At 41.3% G+C, this 25,939-nt stretch overlaps 1 long non-coding RNA gene across 1 annotated transcript in view; it reads left to right on the top strand.

Moving 5' to 3' along the window:
- LOC142829840 (uncharacterized) overlaps positions 1–25,939 on the top strand; it is a 72,161-nt gene that overhangs the window by 23,690 nt on the left and 22,532 nt on the right. Inside the window, exon 3 of the long non-coding RNA XR_012904679.1 lies at positions 19,229–22,930. This is a non-coding gene — a long non-coding RNA (uncharacterized LOC142829840). The remainder of the gene's footprint in view (positions 1–19,228; positions 22,931–25,939) is intronic.

The raw sequence follows: 25,939 nt of genomic DNA, 5'->3' as shown, positions 1-25,939 counted from the left end.
TATTTCAGAGCTTGTGTGTGGCAACACTCAACATCACCACATCTATGTTCCTTTGTGATGCTGGCTCTAAAACTTCCCACTGGTGCAGCTCCACTCCTGGTAGCAAAGTTAGCAGAGACTGACTTCTGGCATTTTTACCCCAGGTCACCTTGCCCTGCTCAGAACAGGTCTAGACAATATGACATTTAAAACTGGTAGCTGCTGGCACCTTGTCCACTTTAGCACTCCCACTGCTGCTGTCACAAGTGGGATGCAAGAGTAGGAAATGTTACAGAAGAAAAGCTAGCGTAGACAAGGCCTTGCTGTCACTTTCCATTATCTTTCTAGTGCAGGTGTATACCCCCTCCTCTTGAGCTCCTGAGCTCTGGAGAAGCATACATGTTCATTCCTTCCTTCCCACTTCATTGACTCCCCACATTAAATTCCTTTTGAAATCCTGTCTTTTTCCCTTAGGTTGTATTTTTAATTTCTCATTTTTCCACTAGCTGAAATTAACTAACTGATCACCACTTCAAATCCCTGTATAAATTTCTGTCCCCCCATTTACCTACTCTCACATCACACCCCACTTGCATTGCACTGATGTCATCACCTTTGGATGACTGATTTTCAGTGTCAGTCACATCCATGCCTTCTTCTTTGTGGCACCCTATGAATGACGTGACCTCCCTGAGCTCATCCACAAGACTTCTATCTTCTCCCACTTTTAACTCTCTCTTCTAAATTCTCTCTTCCTATGCTACCCAAGGTGAATCTTGTTAATTTGCATAGAAAACCTGTTTTATTGCTCTTCCTCTCTCTCTCTCTCTCTCTCATCTGTTTGTCTAACCTTAGACTGTGGTCTCCACAGGGCCAGGACATGACTTCTTGTATGCTTGGAAGCACCAAGCACAGCCTAGGCAATGTATTATCACTAATTACATTCTGTAATTTGTACCATACGCTCCTAGTGGACATGCATTGCTTAACCCTATAAAGCAACGTAGGATACAGTGGACACAAAAGACAATATGAAGTTATATCTAGTCCAACCACTAACATCAACTACAGTCTATCTTACCTTCTTCTTGTGTACCTGAAAACAAGGATTATCACTATTACATGTTTTGATTTTATTTTGGGGAGGCCCAAACATATAGGCCAGCAATAAATATCATTGTTTTGCTAGGGGCAGGGTTCAAGACATCAGACGTGGGGAGAGTGCTGTTAAAAAAAACCAGAAATCTAGGACATGACTAGACAAACCACACACATGAGTTAGGGTCTAGAGCCTTCCTCCTTCAATTCTAAAAATGCAGTATTAACATTAAGTCCCTTATATGCCTTATGTGAGCCTACTGAGTGTACCCCGTCAGAGCAAGGCTTTGTTGTGTACCTCTGCTATAACAGAAGGTCACTCCTAGGCCATGCAATGTGTTTCAACAGTGCTTAATCAGCACGTCTGACAGAGTTCAGGAGCTGAGAAGCTTCCTTTTGGACCTAGTGAATACAGCCACTAGTCTACTTTCTTAAAATCAAAATATTATGTTTTTACCAGTGGGAGCAAAGCATTTTGAGAAATAGACCTGTACATGGACCATTTATTGTTTTAAATTCTATCTTACCTAAAGCTTTACCATCCTGTGATGGTGGCCTGGGTAGGCCAAGCATCAGGTATCCCAGTACATGCCTGCCTCAGTCTAAACAGGTCCCCAACAATTACCTCATGTCTGTAGAGACAGAGTCCTTATAACCTAGGCAAAGGCCTTTTATTATCATCTGTTCCTTGCCTTTTGGACCAAACCAGTTCTGTGAGCTCAGAAAGAGGCTGAGCCAGATTCTAATGTATCAATGGTTCTACCATTGTCCTGTGATAAATTTCAATATGATTACTATACAATGCCTTTTCACAAGCATTGTTTCCGTTCCTTCTTATTTACTCAATAAACAAGCCCAATATAATCCTGCAGTAAACATCACAATATGTAACCCATTATAATCATAGAGTGAACATCCCAACAACCAAGTCAACATACTGTATTCATATTAATTGTTAACTAGTGATTAATTTACTAGTCGAGTAGTCAATGGAATTCCATCGACTACTCGACTAGTCGATAAGCACTTCTGCATTCTGCCTTTGAAACGTACAGGAGCCCCAGTAGGCTTATGCCTCGTGCAATGAGGTTTACAGGATCGGCTTTCATTGTCAACTGATCCCCGTCTAGACTGCCGCTTTTTGCCGGCAAAGTGCTGCGTCGGCAAAAAGCGGTGGCCATTTTTATTCTAATGAAGCACGGGATATTTAAATCCCTGCTTCATTAGCATTTTCAGCATGTCTAATTTACATCCCTCTGGCGACAGAGGGATATAGTCTAGACATACCCTATCTGCCCTAGAACTCCTGCCGTCTGTGCCATTGACAGAGTTGCACGGATGGTGAGAACAGAGGGAGATTTCCTGCTAATATGCTAGCATACACAAGGCTGAAGGAAATTATACAAAATATTAACAACGGTTCAAACTTGATATCAATGTTTACTGACAAAAGGGGAGAAATGCATCCCACTCCCCTATGTTTTAACTAATTTAGCTAGTTAAGGTAATATATTTATGCCCATCATCAGAATTGCATGCTGCCAAAAGACTGAAATTTCAACAGTAATTAATCCTTCCTAGCAGGTAGGAGTTGGAGCTTGACTAGAAATGATTTAAATAACTTGACTGGAAATGATGTTAGGCAATAAGCAACTGTAGTTGACTGAAATATTAGTAAACAGGAATCTGATGAAACAACTGTTCGAAGTAAAAGATTTAGGGTGCAGCTCATAGCATTTATAGAAAGGTGTTTGTCATACTTTGGAAATCAAAAATTGGTTGGTTGGTTGGTTTGTTTGTTTGTTTTAATACTAGGGAGCTGTGCCCTCTGCTTGCTACGCTCTCCAGTCTCCCTGTTTCTGGGGGAAGGCAGGCCCTGCTCTCCCCCTGGCCACCGAGAAGGGGAGGGGCCACACCAGCTGCAGCCATCTGTCCCCCACCCCCGGCCGCCGGGGAGAGGAGGGGCTGCAGCCAGACTAGGCCTCTTCCCCTCCCACTCCCCAGCTGAAACTAGACCGGGCTTCTTGGCTCCCCCACACACACACCTCTCCCTCACTGCAGGCTGCCGTCTCTCTGCCCCCCTCCGGCCACCAGAGGAGGCCAGGGCCCAGCCAGCCATGGCAGCTAGGGCTCTCCCCCAGCAGCTGGGGAGGGAAGAAGAGGGCCGGCCAGTCTGGGGCCACAGTGCCAGGCTGGGAGTGGTTGGGGCTGGTTCCTGTTAATGCAGAGTGATGTGATGATATCACTCTGTCATCCCACAGGAAGGCTGTCCCTAGACTGGCCAGTTTTTCCAGAAAATCAGCCGCTTTTCCAGAAAAACTTGCCAGCTGTCTACACTGGCCACTTGAATTTCTGCAAGAACACTGACGATCTCATGTAAGATTGTCAGTGTTCTTGTGGAAATACTATGCTGCTCCCGATCAGGCAAAAGTCTTTTTGCGCAAAACTTTTGCACAAAAGGGCCAGTGTAGACAGCCCAGATTTGTTTTCCGCAAAAAAGCCCCGATCGCGAAAATGGCGATTGGGGCTTTTTTTGCGGAAAAGCACGTCTAGATTGGCACAGATGCTTTTCCGCAAAAAGTGCTTTTGCGGAAAAGCGTCCATGCCAATCTAGACGCTCTGTTCCAAAAATGCTTTTAACGGAAAACTTTTCCGTTAAAAAGCATTTCCAGAAAATCATGCCAGTCTAGACGCAGCCGAAAAGTTTTAAGAGTGAGAGAAAGAGAGGGAGAAGTGGAGAGCAGAAGATCAAGCTTCAAACAATTTCGTTCAGAGAAGCTGCCTAAAAGCTGCCATATAGCAGGGATTGAAACTTCCTTGTCCATGTGAATCCTGTCAACTCAGTTACAGGTTGCTACTGGTCAGCTGATATTGAGCTATACACATAAGTTAATAATGAAGGTTACCCCTGAGTCATCTACATAGGGATGGAAAACATTGCAGCCTCTTGCTCGCTGCTACTTTGACTGGAAAGCAGAGAGAGATGACATCACCTATCTCTGATCCCTTGCAAACGCGAAAGGGTGAGTCAGTTTGGTATTTGTATTTTGAGCACCACAACCTCTCTTCCCACTCCTTTTTCATACTCCAGGATTGGAGAACACTCAGGCACTTTCTGCTCATGGTCATGTTTACGTGCCAGACATCTGCTGAGACTCTGGGAATAAATCAGAGATGTGGGTGGAACAGACTGCTCTGGTGTTTTGTTTATGATCTGTACACTTACAGCTACTAAAGAGGAAAGAAATAGTTCAAAGGGGAGTTGGGAGACCATTTAACTCCATCCCACCATCCACCCTCCCTTTTTTATTTCTCTGAATCTCTATCTTATTGACACATATTTAAATAAATACACATTGAGGTAGACAAGAAAAGCTCCTCGACACAACAGTGGACACCAGGAAATTGACCTATGGGAATGATTGCTAAAAAAATTCCCTTTCAAAGGGCATTTTTACTGATTCCCCCCCCCCCCCCCCCCCAAATTTAGTAGTTCTACACCACAGGCTGTGATCAGTTCACCTCTGGGTATGGTGGGAGTTTTAACTTCTCAGCATTTGCCAGCTTTATTCCTCTGGTGCAACTAACGCTTTATCATCATTTTGTTGTTATGAATTCAAAGCGGGCAGAGGGAGACCACTAGAAATGGGAACAGTCAGGGAATGAGTTTAGCAAATTAGTACAATTTCCACATGCTAGTACCAAAGGGTGAAATCTAATGAGGCTGGGGAATGAAGTAAAACTCATGTACATATTGTGACAAGGCTCCTACTTCAACTTGATGGATCCTGCACTTTCAGGGAGATTTGCTTGCCTCAAAGGTACCCCACCTAAGCCATCAGCTTGCTATTTGTTGAGCTAGAATAAGTTGGCCATCATTGGCCAGTATAAGTTACAAAGGGAAGCCAAACTCCACAGTCTTGGTGGCTCACCAAATGATGCAGGGCTGAGTAAACCCCTCTCTTTTCCCCAGCCAGTCTTTTCCCTGAGTAGAAATGGGTGTTGTGGGGAATCCTGGCCCACCATATACTCCAGGTTCCAGCCCAGGGCCCTATAACAGCAGCTGCCTGTAAGAGACTCCAACTCCTGCTGCAAGACAGCTACAAAACCTCTGGGCTACTTCCCCACATCTTTCCCTGAACCTTCCTTCTCTCAGGCTTGTCTTCCTAGTATCCATGGGTGCTTGTCTCTCCTAAATTCCTGGCTGCACTTCCTCTGTCCTCTCAGCACCTCATGCCCTAACTGCAGGGAGCCTCTTTTTATAACCAGTCTCAATTGGTTCTTTAATTACTCACAGGAGTTCCAACTAGCCTTTGGTCACCTGACTTTGCAAGCCTCCATTAATCAGCTCCAGGTGCTTAATTGCCCTGATTGATTCTAGCTCTTTCTCACTGGTTCTGGATTAGCCTTTGTCAGTTTACCCTAGGAACAGAGATTTACTCAGTCTGCAGCTAATATACCTCCCTTCTATTACTCTTTTGTATCCTTCTGAAATGACCCTGTCACAATATATAAGCCTACTTTGCAGCCTGCTTGATAAACAATACAAGTAATTGACAACAAAGCTGTTGCTCTCAACACTGACTAATTACTGAACTCAAGCATCCAGTGAAAAGCCATCACCCTGTTTTAAAGATCTGTAAGGAATTAGTCTCTGTTACCTGAGATTCTCCACTTCCCCAAAAGCAGGAGATCTCAAGACAACCAGATTCCACTGGATCTATTAATGGAAGGCTTGTATGACCCCAATTATATACATTTAATAGGAGCTGAATTTGGACTATGGAACTAACTGCTGGATAAAATAAGAATAATTACTGAGTTTGCAGCATGGGCAGCTCAATGCAAAACCCGCATCCTTATTCAAGTTTTCCTACAATAGTGCCTTCTCTCCTTCACTGGTATATATGCCCAGAGGATGAGGGTGAAGGTGAGGGACAGAAAGAACCTCACCAATGTCCACTTCTTGTAGCAAGACCGTTTGATGATGAGAGAAAGAGATTCTTGTCTTGCTTCTTTAAGGTGCTACTTCCCCATCACAGCCAGAGCAACTGCAGCATACTTTTAGACTTTTTAAATACTGTATTGAGTAGAGAGCTCTTAAATTGAAGTGCATGGTGCTGTCTTTTTTTTCCTGAGTGGAGGCTAGAGCTCAGTAGAGAACTTATTTTCCCCTAAACCATGTTTTACTGTTTGTTTGGGTCTCAGTGACAGGGTTGTGGTGTGGCTGGGACTCATTTTTGGGTGTTCTGGTGAGGGAATGGCTCAGAACCTCATGGAATGAAATTTCATCCATTCCTCGTGGCTGAAGGTTGGTGTGGATAGCACATTAACCCTCCATACTGAGGGAAAGAATCTGTAATGTAGTGATATAGGAAGGGTGTTGTGTGCATTGTCCTTTCCTGTTTTTGGTTTAGATGGTCTTCGTAGCCTGCCTTGGAGATCCTTACTTGAGTACCTGCATCCATTTGATGACATTAGGAAGAGCAAGCAAATTGAAACACATGCTGAAGCTCAGAAATATAGAATCCCAGGAAATTTGGATATAAAGGCTTGAGTATCACTAGTCTAGAGTTTGTAGAAAAGATCAGACAACGTGGAAGAATGTTGGGTAGAAGGGATAGTCATGACGTTTAATGTTAATTCCATTTGTCCCGATGCGTATACTACAAAAGTATGTAATAATGAAGTGTTATTAAAGAGAGATTTCTGGGAGACCCATGCTTTTTGGATGCAGCTGTAACTCATACGCAGCAGCCACATTTACATTTCTTCAGTGGGTACAGATTTGTAATCTCGGGGCCTCATCCTTCTCCTTCTTCAACCTTTATGACTCTGTAGCCTGGCTTGACAGGAGTAATTAACACGGAGAGGGAGACCTCATTTCTTGAAGGATAGAATTAGGGATTTAAATAGATCATTAGGCTGTAAATAGAATGTTTGTGTTAAATAATATAAGTAAATAGGCCAGTAGACTAAAATGATAGAATAACTGAGTTTTCTAAGATAAGACAGAGAACACAGAGGGAATCATTTACTAACAATTAACATGATAAATTAGGAATGTGGAGATGAAGTAAACAGTAGGTCAAGCATAGGCAAAACCTGTGGCACAGGTTTGGTTTCTGCCAAGTAACCAAGCCAAGCCAAAAATGTGTGATGCAATGCATAGTAAATGCAATGTGATGTGAGGAAGAGGTTTTCTGTGTAACTTTGGATGTGTGCTCAGCCACATATCTACCCCTTCACTTGAATCTGATCAAATCAGCAAAGCAATGTTGCATGCCAAATAAAGGAATATGAGTGACAAAATCTGGAGTAAAAAAAATGAGGTTTTGGAATCCCAGAGAACTGGGTGAAGTATTCTCTCAGAACAGGACAAGGTGTTCTAGGAATGCTGAGTAAAGAGGGTCTCTGAGGAAATCACAACAGAAGTGAGAGAAGAATCAGGCCCTTCTATCAAAAATCACCCCAAAAGGGACTCCTGTCCCAAAAGTACTATTTTTTCTTTTTGTAGAATGAATCTTAGTTGTAAAAAGTTGTAGAGAAAATACTTTTGCTATGCCCCATATTTTTATGCAAATATATTTTATCATAAATATGCATAATTCAAATATGCTTTGCAAAACAGGTCACATAACCTAAAATTCAAGGGTCTGTGATCCCCTGAAAAGGGATATTTTATTTGTGTGCATGTGTAATTGTTATAAGTGAAGTTAGAAATATGAAGTATAAACCTGATTATTAATCTAGAATTTCTAGTGAAAGCTGTTAGTGGTACATGAGGGACTTAATGGCCCACTGATCAAAGTAACTATCTGTAACTAACTGGCTTTGTTTTTCCTTTAAGCCCAAACTGTGGTTATTCTTACAAAGACATGTGACCAGACCACCTGACCGTGGTATGGGGATGCAGATTGTTAAATGGTTCCTGCCCTGGGGAAAATTCTGTTTAAGGAATAGGAAGCAATCAACATCCTTTTCAGCTGGCTTTTGAAAGCTGCATCCCCACCCTAAAGAATTCTCAAGAAATTGTTACACCCAGGCCAGAGAAAAAGATCAGCTCTGACTTGAAGGAATGTATCTGGAACAAGCAGTGGGGTGAGAAATATATAGTAACAATCTCTCTTAGTGTATTAGGGTTTATTGGTATATTTTGTTTATTTTGGCTTAGTAACTTACTTTGGTCTGTGTGTTTTCACTTGTAATCACTCAGGGTGCATCTACACAACAGCGTTATTTCAGAATAATGGCTATTATTCCGGAATAGCAGTGTAAGCATCTACACAGCAATTCTGTTATTTTGAAATACATTTTAAAATAATGGACAGCTTATTCTGACATCTGTAAACCTCATTCCATGAGGAATAATGCCTCTTCCGAAATTATTTCAAAATAGCTGTAGTGTAGACGCTCCACTGCTGTTATTTCGAAATTGCTCCTCCCCAAGGCCATTCAAACTAATTACTCCCTAGTGTTTCCTGGGGCTCCAAATCAAGGTACCACATCCACATTTGGGGAGCCTGCCTCAGACTAATTTTGAGGCTTCCCTGTAGTGTAGACGCGCTATTTCAAAATAAGCTATTTCAGATTATTTTTTCCGGAATAGCTTATTCCGAAATAAGTATGCAGAGTAGACATATCCTTAAATCCTACTTTTTATACTTACTAAACAGAAGTGTTTTTTATTATCAGATCCAGTATAAATAATTGTTATCTGGGTGGGCGGAGGGAGAGCCACAGCTGTGCATTCTCTCTTTCATTAACAGAGTGAACATCTTTATGAACTTTCTCTGTATAAAACTTTTACACAGAGTTAGATGGATTTATTAGGGATTTGGTCCCTTTTGAAGGCTGTGCTCTTGGATGTTGACAAGTCCCTGTACCTGAAGAAATTACACTAGGAAATTATTTTGAAATAACTTATTTCAAAACAATAACTCCCGAAATAAGTATTTTGAAATAGTGTGTCCACACTATAGGGAAGACTCAAAATTAGTCTGAGGCTTTGCTCCCTTAATGTGGATGCGCTACCTCAACTTGGAGCCCCAGGAAGCCCTGGGGAGTAATTACTTTGAATGACTCTGGGGCACAGCAGTGTTTCCCAAATGGTGTTCTGTGGAACCCCAGTGTTCCACGAAGTGAAAATAAGGGTTCCGTGAGAAAAATCCATTACAATAACATTTTATTATTTAAAAAATAATAATTAATATTTAAGCATTTATGAATTTTATTGAAAACAATTTTCATTTGTGTTGATCTCATGACATTATTTAGCATTTGTTTATTATTATCCTTACTTATTTGTGGTCTACTTTTTCAGCTCCATTTATGACTGTTGTTAGGAGTTCCACAAAATTCTTTCAAGTTTAAAAGGTTTCCATGGCCAAATAAAATTGGGAAACACTGCTCTGGGGAGTAATTCTTTTGAAATAGCAGCAGCATCTACACTACCGCTATTTCAAAATAACTATTTTGAAATAAGCGTTATTCCTCATGGAAAGCAGGAGTATTTCAAAATAAGCAGCCAATTATTTCAAAATAACAGTCTCGATAGTGTGGACTCTCTGCTTGTTATTTTGAAATAAGGGGAGTTATTTTGAAATAACTCCTGAGTGTAGACCAGGGCCCAGAACTGAGCTGGTTCGGTGTCTGTGTTGCTATGCTTTGGTGGGGGGGGGGGAGGGAGGAGAGGACAGAGATGTTACCCCAACTCTATGCCTTTGCTGGGGAAAACCAAACTTCTGGCCCAGTGAAACAGGTTGGTGGGGCACTCCAAAGGGCAGCTAGTCAGGCTCAGTAGTATGATCAGCACACTGAATAACAACCCCAAGGGAACCTCTGTAACCAAACCTGTCACAATTTGGTTCACAAAACAGCACTTCTGGTGGTGTTCCAGCCAGACACTAGAGGCCTTCATCTAATTGGTGAACTCACTGAATATGATTCTGATTTACTTACACTGATATAGCTCCAGTAGAGTTACTCTCCTGATGTACAGAAGTGATTAAGACCAGAATCAAGCTCTTTGTGTCAGTACCCTATAATTTACCATAACCAAGTCTTAAACAAGAACTCTTCTCATGAATAAGATGCTGCATCTTCCTCAGGAAAACGTCTGTAACTGACTGGCTCCCTAAGATCTGTACTAACTGTACTAACTTTGACTTAGCTGGAAGTTTCATTTCATGTATCTTAAAGATGGGTAGGAAGGAAATGTATAGTAGGGAGTCACTAAGTTGTTTCTTGGTCAATTTGCCCATCTTTGTAGCATCAGTTCTTTCAGTGCTGCAAAAATCTTGCTATTTATACTACAGAATTCAGTGACCTCCTGCCTAACTTGTAGAATGAGCTAAACCAAAACCCAAGGTTCAAACACTGCAACTTTGGTTGAGGATAGTTTATATTTGGAGCCAAACTTCAAGGCTAGCACCATTACCTAAGGAGCTGAAAAGCAAATACTGGATCCTAAAATTTTCACTTGGGAAAATTTTGTGTCTGTTACTCTTTACACAAGTGTACAATATGAAGAAATTACATGGGCACAGCTGGGTACCAAATAATCAGGTCTACTAAATTTACACAAAGAGGCCAAGCCTAGTTACATATATATTGCTACTCTGGCTGGTTTCAGGTGGCTTCTACTTCATACCTCTCACATTGTTTAAAGGGATAGAACTATATTCCTGTACCAACCAGAAAAGTTTGGATCTTGATTCAGATCTAAACTTTAGAGCTCATGTACTGTATCAAAATGTCAGAGGTTTAAGGATCTTTAAGGATAGAGACGCTTCCTTGAAAGCATTTTCTGTGAGATTTTGAATGTTTCTTGATTTCAGCTAGGTTGGAAACACAGCTAAAATAGCCTCTCTCCTAATATTGCAGTTCTACCAGTTCCTGTGCCTGGGACCAATATGTGGTAAAGAAAATTAAAATAAACAAAACCAAAGCCTCAGTCCAATTTTCAAATCTCAAAAAAGTTTGGCTCCAACTCTGATTGAAGGGCCAGATTGGTTCTTCTTTTATTCACTGATCCCTAATTGATAATGAGACTTGGAGTGAACCTCTACAGAAAGCACATGTTCTAAAATCCTAACTCTGCAAATATGCACAAATATGCGCAACAACTCATACACTTAAAATTAAGTAAATTCTTAAGTATTTGTAGAATCAGAGCACAAAATATTATGCATGATCACCCTCAATAAGTTTAATATGGTCCATCAGGAAAGGCAGGTTTAAAGGGTACTTAGTTTTCTTTTTGCATAGGGAACTCACTATATTCCAGGAGTATAAGAGATGGGAGGACCTTCTGCTAGATTCTGCTAGAGAAAAGGTCCTGAGGTGAGATTATAAACACAAGACCTTAATTATGCTGTTGGTCTGTTTGTCCTCTGTGGCGAGGTTTCCCTATATAATCTCATCATTTCTCCCATTTTATGTAATAAGGGAGATTGTTTATTAAAAAGTCTAGCAAGGCAAGTTCCTCTTGTATCCAGGCTAGTTCAGAACTGGAATAGAGTCAATCTGAAAAAGGTAAACAAGTGAGACTAAAATACATTGGGTGTATGTAATTGCTTAACATGAATAGAAGAGCAACTGCACAGGGGTTGGGACTTACACAAGACTTAGGAAATATACCTCTTTGAGACTGGAATGCATTCCACTGGAATGCCGTCTGGTAGCAGGCTAGGGCAGGAGTCATTTTCAACCTGCTAACCCAGATGTCTTGACTTACTTTCTGGTCTGCATTTTTTGTCCACTGTATCACCCTATAATTGAAGAATTATATACTATATCAGAGAAATACCTCATAAATAAAGTGCAGGCTGTTTAATATGCATATTCTTTGAGTATAAACCAGTCTGGGATTTCTGGAAATTACTGATACTGGAGATTATAAATAGCTAGACCCCATTTATCCTTGGCTGCCATGGTCTCAAAATATGTAGTACTACCTGTCAGCCTGGTATTTCATGTTAACAAACCAGCAAACATTCTCTTGATGTTGGCTCGAATGGTTGTCCTATCCACTTAGGTAAAGACAACCCCTGACAGCTTTCTACAGTCTTTCGGCTCACTGTGGTGCCTTGCGGATAACCATGGGAGGATGCTAGCCAAAAAAAAGAAAGGAAGAAAGAAACTAAAGAAAGGCTTCACTGGCAAAATTTGGGTTGGGATCTGGGTTTTGAATCTCTTGCAGTATTGTACCTAAACATTTTGGAGAACAAACAAGGATGTTTAAAAGTAAATAAATGTCTATAAATTTAGTTGGGCAGAGGGACTTCTAGCTCCTTTTCTTTGGTGGGGGTCAGTGACCTAAAAATACAAATGTCAATTAATCTGTGCCCTTCCATATTCTCAGGTCCCAATATTGGGCCCTCTCTGCACTACATCTCAGTCAATTCAGTAGCCTGCATCTACTCCTGTTTCCCAGCATACCTCTACTCCCACTACAGCTCCACAGGTTAAGAATTTGAGAACATAGCAGAGATGAGAGGGCCATGAGCAATATTGCAGCTCAGATTGCATGTGCAGGTCATGTAAATTCATGTACCAGTGACTAGTTTGGCCTCTAAATAACCTCTTGCACATATAGATACCTGAATTTCACATCCACAACTTCTGCTTGCAATGTTGCTACCTCTCACAATTTTAACGTAAGTCTCATCATACTTGGTGGTATTCTTAAAGCCACAGTTCCTAGTTATGTGATTATGTAAGTATTTCAATTTTCTTTCCTTTCCTTCTCTCTCTCTCTCTCTTTTTTTCTTTAAGGAAACTTTATAGTCATTGTGATTGTGGACAAAAGCCTGAAAATGTAAAGGCTAAAGGCTTAAAATCATAAAGCAAACTAAAAGAATTTTTTTTCCAGACCTAGCAAATTTCAAGCCCATCTCATGAATTTTTGGGAGGTGTAACTGATGATTTTTGAATGTTTGGGGCTGGTAGTTCTGCATTGTACACAACGTCTGCATACAAACCTGAGTCCCTCCCTTCTGAAAATGGGCCGTCTCATGTCTTCTGAAAAGAGCCCTTAAAGTGTAGGCAATTTTTGCTTAGTATCAATTTGGATTTGCAGCCTGGGAAATGCCAGTATTCTGTGAGTTAAAAGCTTTGTGCAAATGATCCTTGGCAGATATGAAGTAATTGCTGAAAACAATCTCATCTGTAAAATTGCACCAATTTGTCCCCAAAATTCCTCTCCTTTACACTGGATGCTGATTGATAAAATATTATTCTTAGAAAATAAAGGCAGAGCAGATATATTAGCACATCCATTCACTCCCCTATCAGACCAGAATTATTTCCTGAAATATATTCACTGGTGCTTGTCAAGTCATTTTTAAAGTAAAAAAAATGGGCTTCCACCATTTCTTTGGCAATCTGTGACAAAGTCTAACAGATCAAACAGTTAGAAAACCTTTCTTAATGGATTGCCCTTGCTCAATTTCACTGGGTTATTTTAAGCTGTATGCCCGTGGAGCACCCTAAACAACACTTCTGTACTACATGTTTTATAAACTGTGTATGTCTAGGTCTATTTCTCTCCCAGTGTAACTGCTAGTCCCTCTTGCTGCTGTGTCTCACCTTATCAGATGACTCATCAAAGAAGTACACCTGTGCAAGGTGACAGATGGCAATGTTTAGTGACTCCTTACAACTTTCAAAACGGTTGCAAAAGGAAGTCCGGCCTCACTGGATAGAATAATGGATGGGCAGAGGTGGGAAAAGAGAGGAAAATAGATACACAGGGCCAGATTATGGATTGCCCCTATAGAGATATGCAAGGGGTGGGGGTATGTAAGGAGTCTTATATTTCTCGTGTACTGAGGTATCACAGTGATGGGCACAGTCCAAGAACCTACACCAAAAGACAGATTAGACAGTCCCTCTACCCTTCCCCATCTCCTGGAACTCCCAGGCAGGAATTAGCAGCAATGGCAGTCCTTGTGCTCACATGTGTACAAGTTCTGCTTCTGGGTAGTGCCCAGAGCCACTTCAACAGGGGTGAGGAGAGACAGAAAGGAGGTGGGACCAATGTCTCATCCACCATCTCCATAGCAACCAGCAGAGTCCCACACAGAGTTGAGCATACTGTATACTGTCTTAAGAGGTAGAACGAGGAGCTTATGCCCCTTAATAACAAGCATTGCCATTCAGGGAGGCTATCCCAGACATGGTGCAGTACATTTAAGCTACAACTGAGCCCTTTTTAAAAGAGAAATATTTTCCCAAGAAGTGCTGAATCTAATAGGATTTGTCTTGCGATACTAACCAGGGTGGTGCTTACAAACACGAAACTGCCAGCCAGACTTCCAGGCCCAAGGATGGAAGGTTTCCCTTTACTATTCTACATCTCATGGCATGAACACTGAAAGCATCCTTGTAATTTGACAGAGCTTAATGAATTCTTGAAATCTCTACCCAATCCCTACCCCACAGCTGAAGCCTAGAGTTTTGCCACCCCAAAGGGCAGAATCCCTTAGCCCCATCCCACTCACTGCCATTGGGCAAAAGCCCCAAATTCCGTCCTGCAGTCTAGCTGATGAAATCTGGAGCCCCAAGACTTCCCTTTCCCCCTCCCTGGAGTTTTTATAGCCTGTTGGAATGGGAGAGGAGGGGCTCTGGGAAATAATCTGAGAAGTTAAACCCTGATTAATTTCCTCTGTTCTCTAACCCCCAACAGTAAACTGGTATAATAAATATCCATTTTTATAGCATACTGATTGATAATATGCCAAAAATCCTGGCTTAAAAAAGCAGTCAGTGGACCAAGAACAGTGTAATATGATTTTTATCACTCACTCACCTCCACCTTTCTTTTCCACACCCCTTCTCCACCCTTTCTCCTCCTTCAGAAGTGACTGGAGCACAGAAACAAGATTTGAAGCTTTGGTCTGGCTATTTTATTCGCCCTGCAGTGATTTCAGCATTTGACTTAGATTAAATCTTTAGATGCCTTCATTCTTTCCTTGGTGGAACATGCCATCCTACCTGGCCACAGTAAGGCAAAACTAAAAGCAAAATACTATATATATTCTTCTGACTCCAGTAGTTAGCTTCTAAATTGCACAGCGGCCTCAGGGGAAGACTCAGAAATCAGTCTCTAAAGTCTCAGATCATATCCCACCCATCAGTGCCAGTCAGTGGTCTGTCTGATCATGAGTCATAAAATGCACTTTGTTGTTTCTAACTATATGACTGGGAATCAATGCAGAGCACTCAAAGCATCATTGCAGTTGGTTTAACAACGAGTGTAGTATCACAGAATCAGAAAAATAAGAGGTAAGGGAGCGAGATTGGCTGTATTGTTCTCTACGAGGTGTTTTCTAGCGCTCTGTACATCTGAATTTTAGATGTTTGACCATGGGGCTTCTTTCACGTCTAATGAGGCTACAGTTGGTTCCAATCCACCATCTTCTCCAAACGTCTCTGTTGGAGCTGTTATTACTAGAGCTGGGTGAAAGATGAAAATTCCAATTTGTCAAGGGTGTAGAGTTTTTTAAAGTTAACTTCATTACAAAGTGGACTCAAACACAAATTTTTTTGAAATTCTCTGCAAAGGAAAAAGGTGGAGGAAATCATTTGCTAAAATATATAATACAAACTAGACAAAAAAACAAGATTTCAGAATGAAAAATCAAAACATTTCATTCTAAAAATATTAAAATGGGATTCTTCAACATTATTAGAACTTTCTTCCAGCTTTCTTTTTGAAATGACAGACCAGTGAAATTGATCCAATTTCACAAAGCTTTTCAGTTTTGAGAGAGCTGCTTATTCCAACAGAATATGGCTTGAAGTTTCTCTGACAAGGTCCAGTCATTACACAAGATTTTTTTTAATGTTCTGCCATGATAAAGAACTAAATAAAGTATAGGCCAAATCTGTTTATACTCAGTACATGACAGGCTATGTCAAAAGTATGGAGTTTTTCCAGGATACCTCCAGTATCCTGGAAAAACTCCACTGCATCCAGGGAACGTGTCTGCTCTTCCAATATTTTTTACAGATGAGCAGATGCACTCTTTCAGAAGCTCTGTCTTCCTCATTCCATGAGGAAGAAGGGCTCTTCCAAAAGAGGAGTATAGACAGGCCAAATTTCAGGAAAACTTCTTCCGACAAAACTATCGGAAAAAGGTACACAAATTGCAGAGCACAATTTGCGTACCTTTTTCCGATAAAAAGCAGCAGTCTAGACATAGCCTCATATAGCAAAGTATCAGCTTTGGTTTAATTACAATGCGCTCTTAATGTAAGTTTTAAAATACTTCAGCTGAACCTTAGAGTTTCTGTATATGAATAAACCTAAAGTAGTGGTTCTCAAAGTGTGTCCTATGGAGACCACCTTGCAGGTGGGCCGCAGGCTCACCCTTCCTCCCCACAGCAGGTAGCCCCTACTGGTGCTCCAGCCCCACATGCTCGCTCCCCTTCTGTGAGGCTGGCTTCCCACTGTGTGATGGGTAGGGGGGGCGCGGGGGCAGAGGAAACCCTGAGCCTCACAGGCCATATTCAGCTTGCAGGAGGGGGAAGCAGCTCCACACACTGCCACTCTCCATTCCCCTGGGCTGAGAAAATGGCAGTGCAGGAAACTGCTCACCTGGAGGCTTTCCTTGCTGCCAGACCCCCTCTGCCAGCCTGCTTTAATCTCTAGGCCACAGGCCCTACCCTCAGCCCGGTCCTGCACCCAACCTCTCAACTCACTCCTGCACCCATTTTGTCATCATGGGTGGGTAGTTGGCTGGTGGTCTGCAGAAAGATTTGTGTTGAGCAGTGTGGGCCATTGGCCAAAAAGTTTGAGAACCACTGAACTAGAGTATTGAATGCGTATACTTATTTTGTTTCTCATGGCATAGCCCTTGGCTAGAATAATATGCAATACTATAGTTAGAGAGAGCGGGGAATGACTTTTTTTTCATTCACTTCTGACTCGGGGAAAAAAGTGATCCTGTACTTGCTCTTAAAATATACTGATGCAAAAATGTGTGTAAGTCTCATAACTCCATGGAGGCTCATCACATTTTAAAACACTAAGCAGCACTTAAGTTTTAACAATGATTCCATGAGGTATTGTAAATGTTACAGTTAACAAAAGAACTTAATTATTAGCCTTAACAAAAGGTCAGCCAAATTTTAAATTTACCTAGTGCAGGCATGGCATGGTAGGCTCTAGCTCTTAATTGCTTCTATTTATGATACTCTTGCTAAAATAACCCAAGCAAAACACACCTTCTGAAAAGCACCCAGGGTATGGTAACATTGAAGGGGAAAACAATAAGACAAATAGATTTGACAGTTCCAGTTCAATGCACTGCAACAAAAGGCCAAGATTCGGCTAATGTCCTTGTGTTTAACGTTAAGCAAAATGAGTGATGTAAGGAACCGGGCCCATCTCTGTGGCGTAACCCTGCAAAATTTTAAGTGCTGTCACCACCACCCCCAATAGAGCAACTCAGATACATTTTGTCCTAAAATGCTTTCCAAAATTAAATAACACAAGAAAGCAAACAGAGACTGGTGAAAACTACAGAAAGTGATGTGTTAAGACATTACAGGGCTAAGGCTTTATCTATATTATAGACCTTCCAGTGGCACAGCTGAACCATTGCTGCTGTGCCACTGTAAAGTCTCCATGTAGTCACTCTCTATGCTGGTGGAAGAGAGCTCTTCTTCCGGCATAATTAAATCACCTCTCATGAACAGAGGTAGCTATGTCTGCAGGAAAACATCTCATCTCCTGTAGACATAGCGATGTCCACAGCAGCGCTTTTGTAGGTAACATTTTTTTTTGTGGGTCTGGGAAGTGGTTTAGTTTTTTGGGAGGTTTTGGGTTTTTTCAGCCCTGTAGCCAACAAAAGTTTTATTAACACAAGTGCTAGTGTAGGCAAAGCTTAAGTTTTAAAAACCAGCTCCTAAGCCATGTCCATAAGATTTGCACACACAAACATTGCTCATGTAAAATAGATAATAGCATACAATTAAAAATGCTATGAGCATTATTTTTTTGTATTTTGGTAATGCTAAAAATTGGAATATCCACCCACCCACCTCCTTACACAAAGGAAAATACAGTTCTTGCCCAGAAGAGATGACAATCTAGGAAAACAAACAACCTATGAAGGGTAGACGGGAGAGAAATGATCAAAATACAAATTTGTGTACACATAGTTGCATGCATTGTTAATATATTTTGAAAGTATATATGTCCACTACTGTCAACAAATAAAGGTTTTACACAGAGAGACATTTAGAGTCAAGATGAAGGCAGTTTAAGATGGTTTGGAAAATGTGGCCTTATATAATGTATGATGAATAAATAAAAAGCAGCTAATCCTAAGACAAAGAGCAAAAGGGAATTCTGTTTCAAAATACACAACCTCAACAAATGTGGGTTACGTTCAGTTAAAAAAACGGATTTTAATTTAAAAAATGATCGAGGAACACTAAAGATACTCAAATTATAATCACTCTGACCCAGGCATTGCTTTCATTGGTGTTCAGAGTACCAGCCTGATTTCATTTTCAAGCCCTTAAATTATTACTTGCCTCAGAGAGCTGCTGGGGGGAAAGAATTCTGCCATTTGTACAGCTACAATGAAGCAGTGAGATAAATGTCCTCAGTGTTCAAGCTATGTGTTGACGTATTCTTATAGTATTGTCCAGGGGGGTTGAAATTCTTTGGTCCAGTCCAGCATCTGAAAGCTGCCATGGTATTCTGCAGACCTGTAATATTGCCTCACACAGACATAGTCATACAATAAAAACCTTGGACTTTTGTAATGAGACTGTAATTGAAACTGGACTGATGTAAAAGGGGTATAATTTAATCCAAAGTACTAATTTAGTCCTTTGTGGCAAATTCTAATTGTTGAATTTATCAGCAAAAGGCAGGATTTTCCCCCCTGTAATGTGATAAATGAAATAGTGTTGTCAGATTTCCTTAGCAGCCTTCAGCTGAGATTTATTTGTGAGAAGGCAGGAAAAGTTCCTAGCCTGTCAAATACATATTTTATCTGTTGGAGACAAGCTAGATTTCGGTGTCTGAGTCAGAATTATTCTAATTCACCTCAGGACCATATCAGTTCAACACCTCTCTAGGAAAGAAGAGGTAGTTGCTATTAAAAGATCTAATTTCTCTTTGTCACAGGTGTAACACCTCTTACTTCAATGGCATTGCTCCTGACTTATTCCAGTGTAGAGAAGACTGAGGGCCACTCAACATCAGTTCTCATTTTCTACACAGGATATAGAAACTACTGCAATCCTTTCCTGTTCTAAGGATGGAGAATTACTGTGGTATTCCAGACACCATATTTACTTGGGTAACTCGAAGAAATGAAAAAAAAAAGTGTCCAGACTGAAAAAAAATTCTAGACCAGACTGAAATACTCTTCATTACATTGAGTAGTACCTAAATTTGCAGGTAGTCCAATTGATTTCAGTAGGACTTTGCACAAAGTAAGATACTTCTCAGTTTGTATAAAGGCATTACAATCTGGCCTTCTGTAAAGTCAGTGGACCATATGCTTTTCTTTCTTCACCTGGAGTGAATCCACTGACTACATTGAATTTACTATGCATTTATATCTTTAAATAAGATCTGGTTCTGGCCCAATATGTTTATTAAAAAGATAGGGTAAAAGACTTTAGTGAAAATATATAGAAAGAAAAGTCAACGAAAAAAATGTCCCACAGTGAACCTTCCTACTGGGGGGGGGGGGGAGGAGGCAGTCTTTTAACTTTGAATTTCCTGGCTTTCAGAAGCTCAGGTTTGTGTTCTTAAAAGGAGATTGTAAAACACTTTTTTCCCCCTCTCAGGATATTGATAAGAATTTCCAAACCTAGGTCCATCTTACTGAAGATGCTTGGGCTGAAAATATATAAACTATATTTTGAACATTACATTGAAATTGGTTATTTTCAATATATTGAATTATGTCTGGTTCCTCACAGTTGTGAAATTCTGGTTTTGCAGCATGTGAAATTCCCTTACACTGGTGTAAATCAGGAGTAACTGCACTAAAGTCATTGGAATTGCATAGCCTACAACTGGTGTGAGGAGAGAATCAGGTCTGAAAAGTAAATATTGGTGTTCTTTCTCGACTGCATGACACCAGTGTTACACCAATGTAACATTCCTGAATCGGAGTTGTTATACAAGTATAAAACTGGTACCACAGTGTTGAGTATTGAGCCTTCTGTCTCTTAAGGCATATGTTTTATAGCTGTGTGGTCCATTTTATGAAATTTCATAATAAAATTGTGGAAATTATCTTATTCTAGATGAGCAAGTGCTACATATACAGCTCTCTGGATGGAAGAGCAATGGGAGCTGACCTCCACATGGAGATACCCTTCTGATCTCTGAGCCAGAAATATGATATAATGATCACAGCTGCCAAATGAGATAGAAGGGATGTGCACAATGGAAAAGAAATAGAAAATGAGTCTGTTTGTCACAGTCTGCACCCAAACTCAGATCTCTTTGTTGCACTTTAATTGATGTCATGCACCTGCCATATGTGTTATTTTGATATTTGAAGGAAATATGGCAGTGCAAGCATTTTCCAAGCTTATTTATTCAAAAGCTGCAAATGAAATCCCCTGGGTCTGATTTGCTTTCACACCATTTTTATGTCAGTATAACTCTATTGACTCCAATGAAGCTACTCCTGTTTTACATCAGCATGAGAGATGACTCAAGTTCAGAATCTCCAGAAAGGTTTTGCCGGGCAACAATGTATAAATATTGTGATAAATCTGATACTGAACCATTAAACAGCATAGCTAATTTGTCACCTCCAGTTAGTATCTTACCATATCAGCTCAACACTAAAGTTCCAGTACATTGCTAATAAAGGGCAAAGATTTTTTTTAAATGTATTCTATATGCCTTGCACTTAGAAAATAAAATACATTGTAATGCTTTAAAATAAGTTTTCCATTTACATGGTTAGGGCCCAATGTTGCACCATTAAAGTGAATGGGAAATGTCGTGATTGACTTCAGTAGAGCAAGAGCAGACCCTTAATGTATTAATAAATATGTAGGGATATTGCGTAGCAATTGATTATTCAAACATTTATTAATGATTAACATGTAAGGGCAAAGTTCTGCCCACATACTTCTTGTGGACTTTGGGAGACAGATATTAAAAAAAAGGAGGCAGGAGGTCTATCACAGTGCACTTGCAGTTACCATGACTAAGCATGTAGTTCAGCTATTACACTACTTATACATGCTGTCATATGAAATCTACAGGCCAAATCAGTATCAATTACAATATTTGGCTACTTATATTCACTTACATTAGTTTTGTGAACAACTTACATCCAATATGTAACTAGTGTTGCCAGCTATCTATTCAGATACACCCAAACAGCGTTGCCCTTCCCCCCCCACACGCACACACTCACTCTGTTCCCCCCCACACACCCTTACTCACTTTCACCAGGAGAGGGTTGGGGTGCGTAGAGGTTCAGGATCTGGACTGGGGCTAAGGGGTTTGGAGTAGGAGATGGGACTCTGGACCAAGGCTGGGGTAGATGGTTAGAGTACAGGAGAGCATGTGGGGTGTGGGAGGGAGTTTGGGTGCAGCGGGGGTTCAGGACTAGGGCAGAAGGTTGGGGTACAGGAAGGGTTTGAATGGTGACGGGGGTGAGCTTTGGGAGGGGTTCAGGACTGGGGCAGGAGCTCATGGTACAGGCTCTGGCCAAGCAGTGCTTGCCTCAAGCACCACCAAGTCCTTGTCAACAGCGCAGCAGGGCTCTACACCACTCCTGGAAGCAACCAGCATGTCCCTGTGGCCTCTAGGCAGGGAGGGAAAGTGGAGATTCCACGTGCTGTCCCTGCTTTCAGTAAATTGCCCCTGCAGCTCTCATTGGCCACAGATCCTGGCCAATGGGAGCTGAGGAGTCGTTGCTTGGGGTGGGGCCAGCGTACAAAAACCCTTGTTCATCCCCTTTCACCACCTAGAGACTGCAGAGATGGAAGTGCCAGCTACTTCCAGGGGTAATGAAAATGGAATCTGCCTTAACCTGGGTGTGGCATTCGATGTTTAGCAGCCAATGTCCCAGTTTGGCTTCAAGAGTCTCCAGGAGATCAAGCCTGTTTCCAGGAAACTCCTGCTAAAACCGGGAGGGTTGGCAACCCTATAGATATCTGATAGCATTGTTTATATATCTGCCCCAGAGCTTTCTATGGAATTCCACCCATTTACTTCAAGCTAAATTTGGACCTTAAATATTGCTTTTTCATCAGCAAATACTACGCATAATGCAGAAAAATTATATACTCTGACAGTATAGCGTAATGGCTTTTGTGACCATTCAACCTACAATGGCACCGGTTTCAGAATTATGATGGAAAGCTTTAATGCGTCAAGTACAATAAAAAATTAACACAGGAACTAAACAGAGGATCAGTCCCAGTCCAAAGTCTATTGAAATCAATGGATGGACTCCCACTGACATGAAAGGGCTTTGGCTCAGGGCTTTATAGCTATCAGTTAGACACACTTGCACTTGAGCTAGTCTACATGTGGATATTTACAAGCAGAGCTAGATGTGTAACATAGTACTTCTATAATTATACCACTACTGTAGTGACAGTGGTATAATTATACCAGTCATTATGGCAGTTAACATCCCTATGTAGACAAGCTTTTGATCTACTCAAACTCCCAGTAGAAATAGTACAAATTCACCTTATTTGTTGAGCTACATTTCTTTACTTCTGTATTTGTATTTAGATTTATGAAGAAGGAAAATCAGTTTACTCTCTCTATATTAGGGAAATATTCCTGTATAACAGTCCAAGTGGGATGGAGGTCAATTTTTTTAACTATCTGGTATGTATCCTTTTTTCATTTATGTCAAGTCATTTTAATAGCTCATGCAAAGCATATGATAGTATATAGTGTGACTCAGAACATAGTGATGCAAATAATGATATGATATTTTCCTTTTTACCTCCCAAAAAACTCAAGAAAACAAAACAAAAACAAAAAATACTGGATGAGTTAAGACTTGGTGGGGGAGGGGAAGAGAGGCTTGGAAAGTTCCCTATTTCTACTAATTAAATGTAATCACAGCTGACAATCAACTGTTGCCCTGCAGGTTTTACAAAGTCTGTTGAAAGGCCCAATTTGAGATAAAAACAAAGTACAAACAGTACTGAAAGCCATCCAGATAAAGTGGGCACCACTGGAATATTAAAATATAACATCAGTCTTCTGAAGCAAATCAATTAATTTCTTATCTGGACAGTTCTTGCCTTGGTGAAAACCTCTGTTCAATACGCATTCATCTACTTTGCCTTTACTCAGTGATTTGCTGCTTTCTCCACAGCCAGCAATAAACTCTGGAGGTGGAACAATGCATTCTTTCACTGAAGAGAAAAATTAAATAAAATCCCTTTCATTGGAAGTCTTTTTCTCTTGATGTCTCTTTTCCTGCAGCAATGAGTTGGCTAGTTAGGCCCTTTAAAAAAAAAAGAATAAAGAAGCAGTTTGAAAGTTACAATGATCAAAGAGGTCAAACTTTTTTTCAGCAAATGTCATGTATGTAAAATTAGGCATTCAAAGGCACTAAATCTCAGCTGGTGTAAACTGGTGTCCAGGAAGCTGCACCAGTTTACACCAGTTGAATGTCTGGGCCTTTGAATGTATTAGGCTATGTCTACACTGCGGAGCTATTATAGCTATTCCATGTCTTTTGAGCAAGCTCGTTATTTCAAAATATAACAAGCTCACTATTCCGACGTCCCTGTAAACATCATTCCATGAGGAGTAAGGAGTGTTTCAGAATAGTGCTCTATTTTGAAATTAACTCAAAATATGCCACACAAGTTGCTTAGCTCAAATTGCATAGTTTATTTCAAGCTCCAGATGCAGTGTAGACGCACCCTTAGAAATCAGCCATAAACTTCTAATACACTATTAGGCCCAATCAGACAAGTACCACTATGTGGGTGATTCGTGCACCCTTAATGAGCTCCATTGACCATTTGGACAAAGAAGTCTGTAGCTGCAGAGGCACTTGCAGAACCAAAGTCCTAGAAGATGACCATTCAACTACATATATAATGTCATTCAAAAGGTAATTTTCATGTCTTCTATAAAACATGACTTCTATAAAACACACAGAGAAGAAAAAGGTAATGCTTTTGTTTTCTACAGCTGCTAGATATTGATAATGTAAGTTGATACATTATTATTATTAAAATGGTCAAAATCCACACACGGGTGCTGTGTAGGCATCAAACTGCCCACAAATCAGTAGTCTAGTTTAGCAACTTGCAGCGCTAGTCCGTTTACATAGATAGGGCTGATGTGGTCTCCTTTGCTGTAGAGTCTATGCAACTATGCTGATGAAATAATCACATTCCAAGCCTGACATAATTATGATAAAAGTTTTAAATGTAGATTAAGCCTAACACCCAGTTCTTGGGCTTTTGGGCTATCATCCCTCATGTCACTCTCACCAGCATTTCACTCCCAGGGTATGTCTACACTACAGTGTTATTTCGAAATATCTTATTTTGAAATAATGCATCTACACACAAAATGCATTTCGAAATAGCGTTTTGCTATTTCGAAATAGCGCATCCACTCTCTGAGTGCATTTAAGGCCGGCCGGAACCAGGTCCAGCAGGGCATCAGGTCAGGAGTTACTTTGTGTGGCTGCTGCCTGAGGCTATCTGAGGCCTGTGCTTAAAGGGGCTCCCTCTCCCCCCCTGGACGGCCAGTTCTCAGGTTTCCCTTCTTGCTTGCCTACCTCAATATGGGACAGCAAAGCATTTTGTCTCTGCGTGCTCTGGTTACCCTCACTCAGGACACGACAGTACTCTGCAACATGGAGACAGACCTGCCCCTGGGTACTCTGGTGCTTCTCTTGGATGCGTTGCTGTGAGCCTGGCTGCACTTTCTGCAGGCTGCCATCCGGGAGGTCCATCGGGGGGCTGTCAGTATCCAGGAGGCCCTGTGGGAGAGCTTCCACCCTGAGGAGCACTCAGAGCCTCCCTGATCTGCCCCACCAGGGGCTTATGCCTCATTCCTCCCTCACATCCTTCCACTTTCCCCTCCTTAACCCCCTTCCTGATGTAAAATAAAATACATGTATTTTTATGAACACAAACTCTCTTTATTTAACAAAACGGGGGGAATGAAACTCTGGTGAGACAGGGGAAAGAAGGCGGGAGAGAGTGGGAGAGAGGAGAGGGAAACCTGGAAGGAGGGAGCTGGAAAGGGGAAGCAAGGGGAAGAACGGGGAGGGGAAGCTCAGGGCTCGGGGTGGGGGTCTCGACGGACCAACTTGATTTTCATGGAAACCTGCTCCTGAGTTTGCATGTGGCCTTTGGTGGCCACGCTGGCAGCTATCCTGCCATAGGTGGCCGCATTCCTCCATCTAGTGCGGAGATGATGGACGTTGGGGGCATCCCCCCCAAACCTGAATAAGGTCCATGATCTCCACCCTGCACCAGGAAGGCGCCTGCCTTCTCCGGGCCCTGGCAGGATCTTGGGAGCTGGCAGACTGCTCCTGGGCTATTTCAAATTTGGTGTTATTCCTCGTGAAATGAGGTTTACCCAAATTTGAAATAAGCGTCCGCTATTTCAAATTAATTTCGAAATAGCGGTTTGGTTGTATCGACGCTAGTAAAGTTATTTCAAAATAACGGCTGTTATTTCGAAATAACTTTGCTGTGTAGACGTACCCTCAGGATGCTATCTTGCTAATTGCTGGCATTAACTGGGCTCAGGGGGGGTGAAGAGTCTGCCCACATGGAGCAACTTTTGTGGAATCGGGGCCTTTGTTTCTTTCCTTATTTTTTGCCCCCTGCAGATCATCACAGGATGAAT

Source organism: Pelodiscus sinensis, chromosome 6, assembly GCF_049634645.1.
Source record: "Pelodiscus sinensis isolate JC-2024 chromosome 6, ASM4963464v1, whole genome shotgun sequence".
NCBI classification, from domain to species: domain Eukaryota; kingdom Metazoa; phylum Chordata; order Testudines; family Trionychidae; genus Pelodiscus; species Pelodiscus sinensis.
This window is presented reverse-complemented; position numbering and strand designations above follow the sequence as displayed.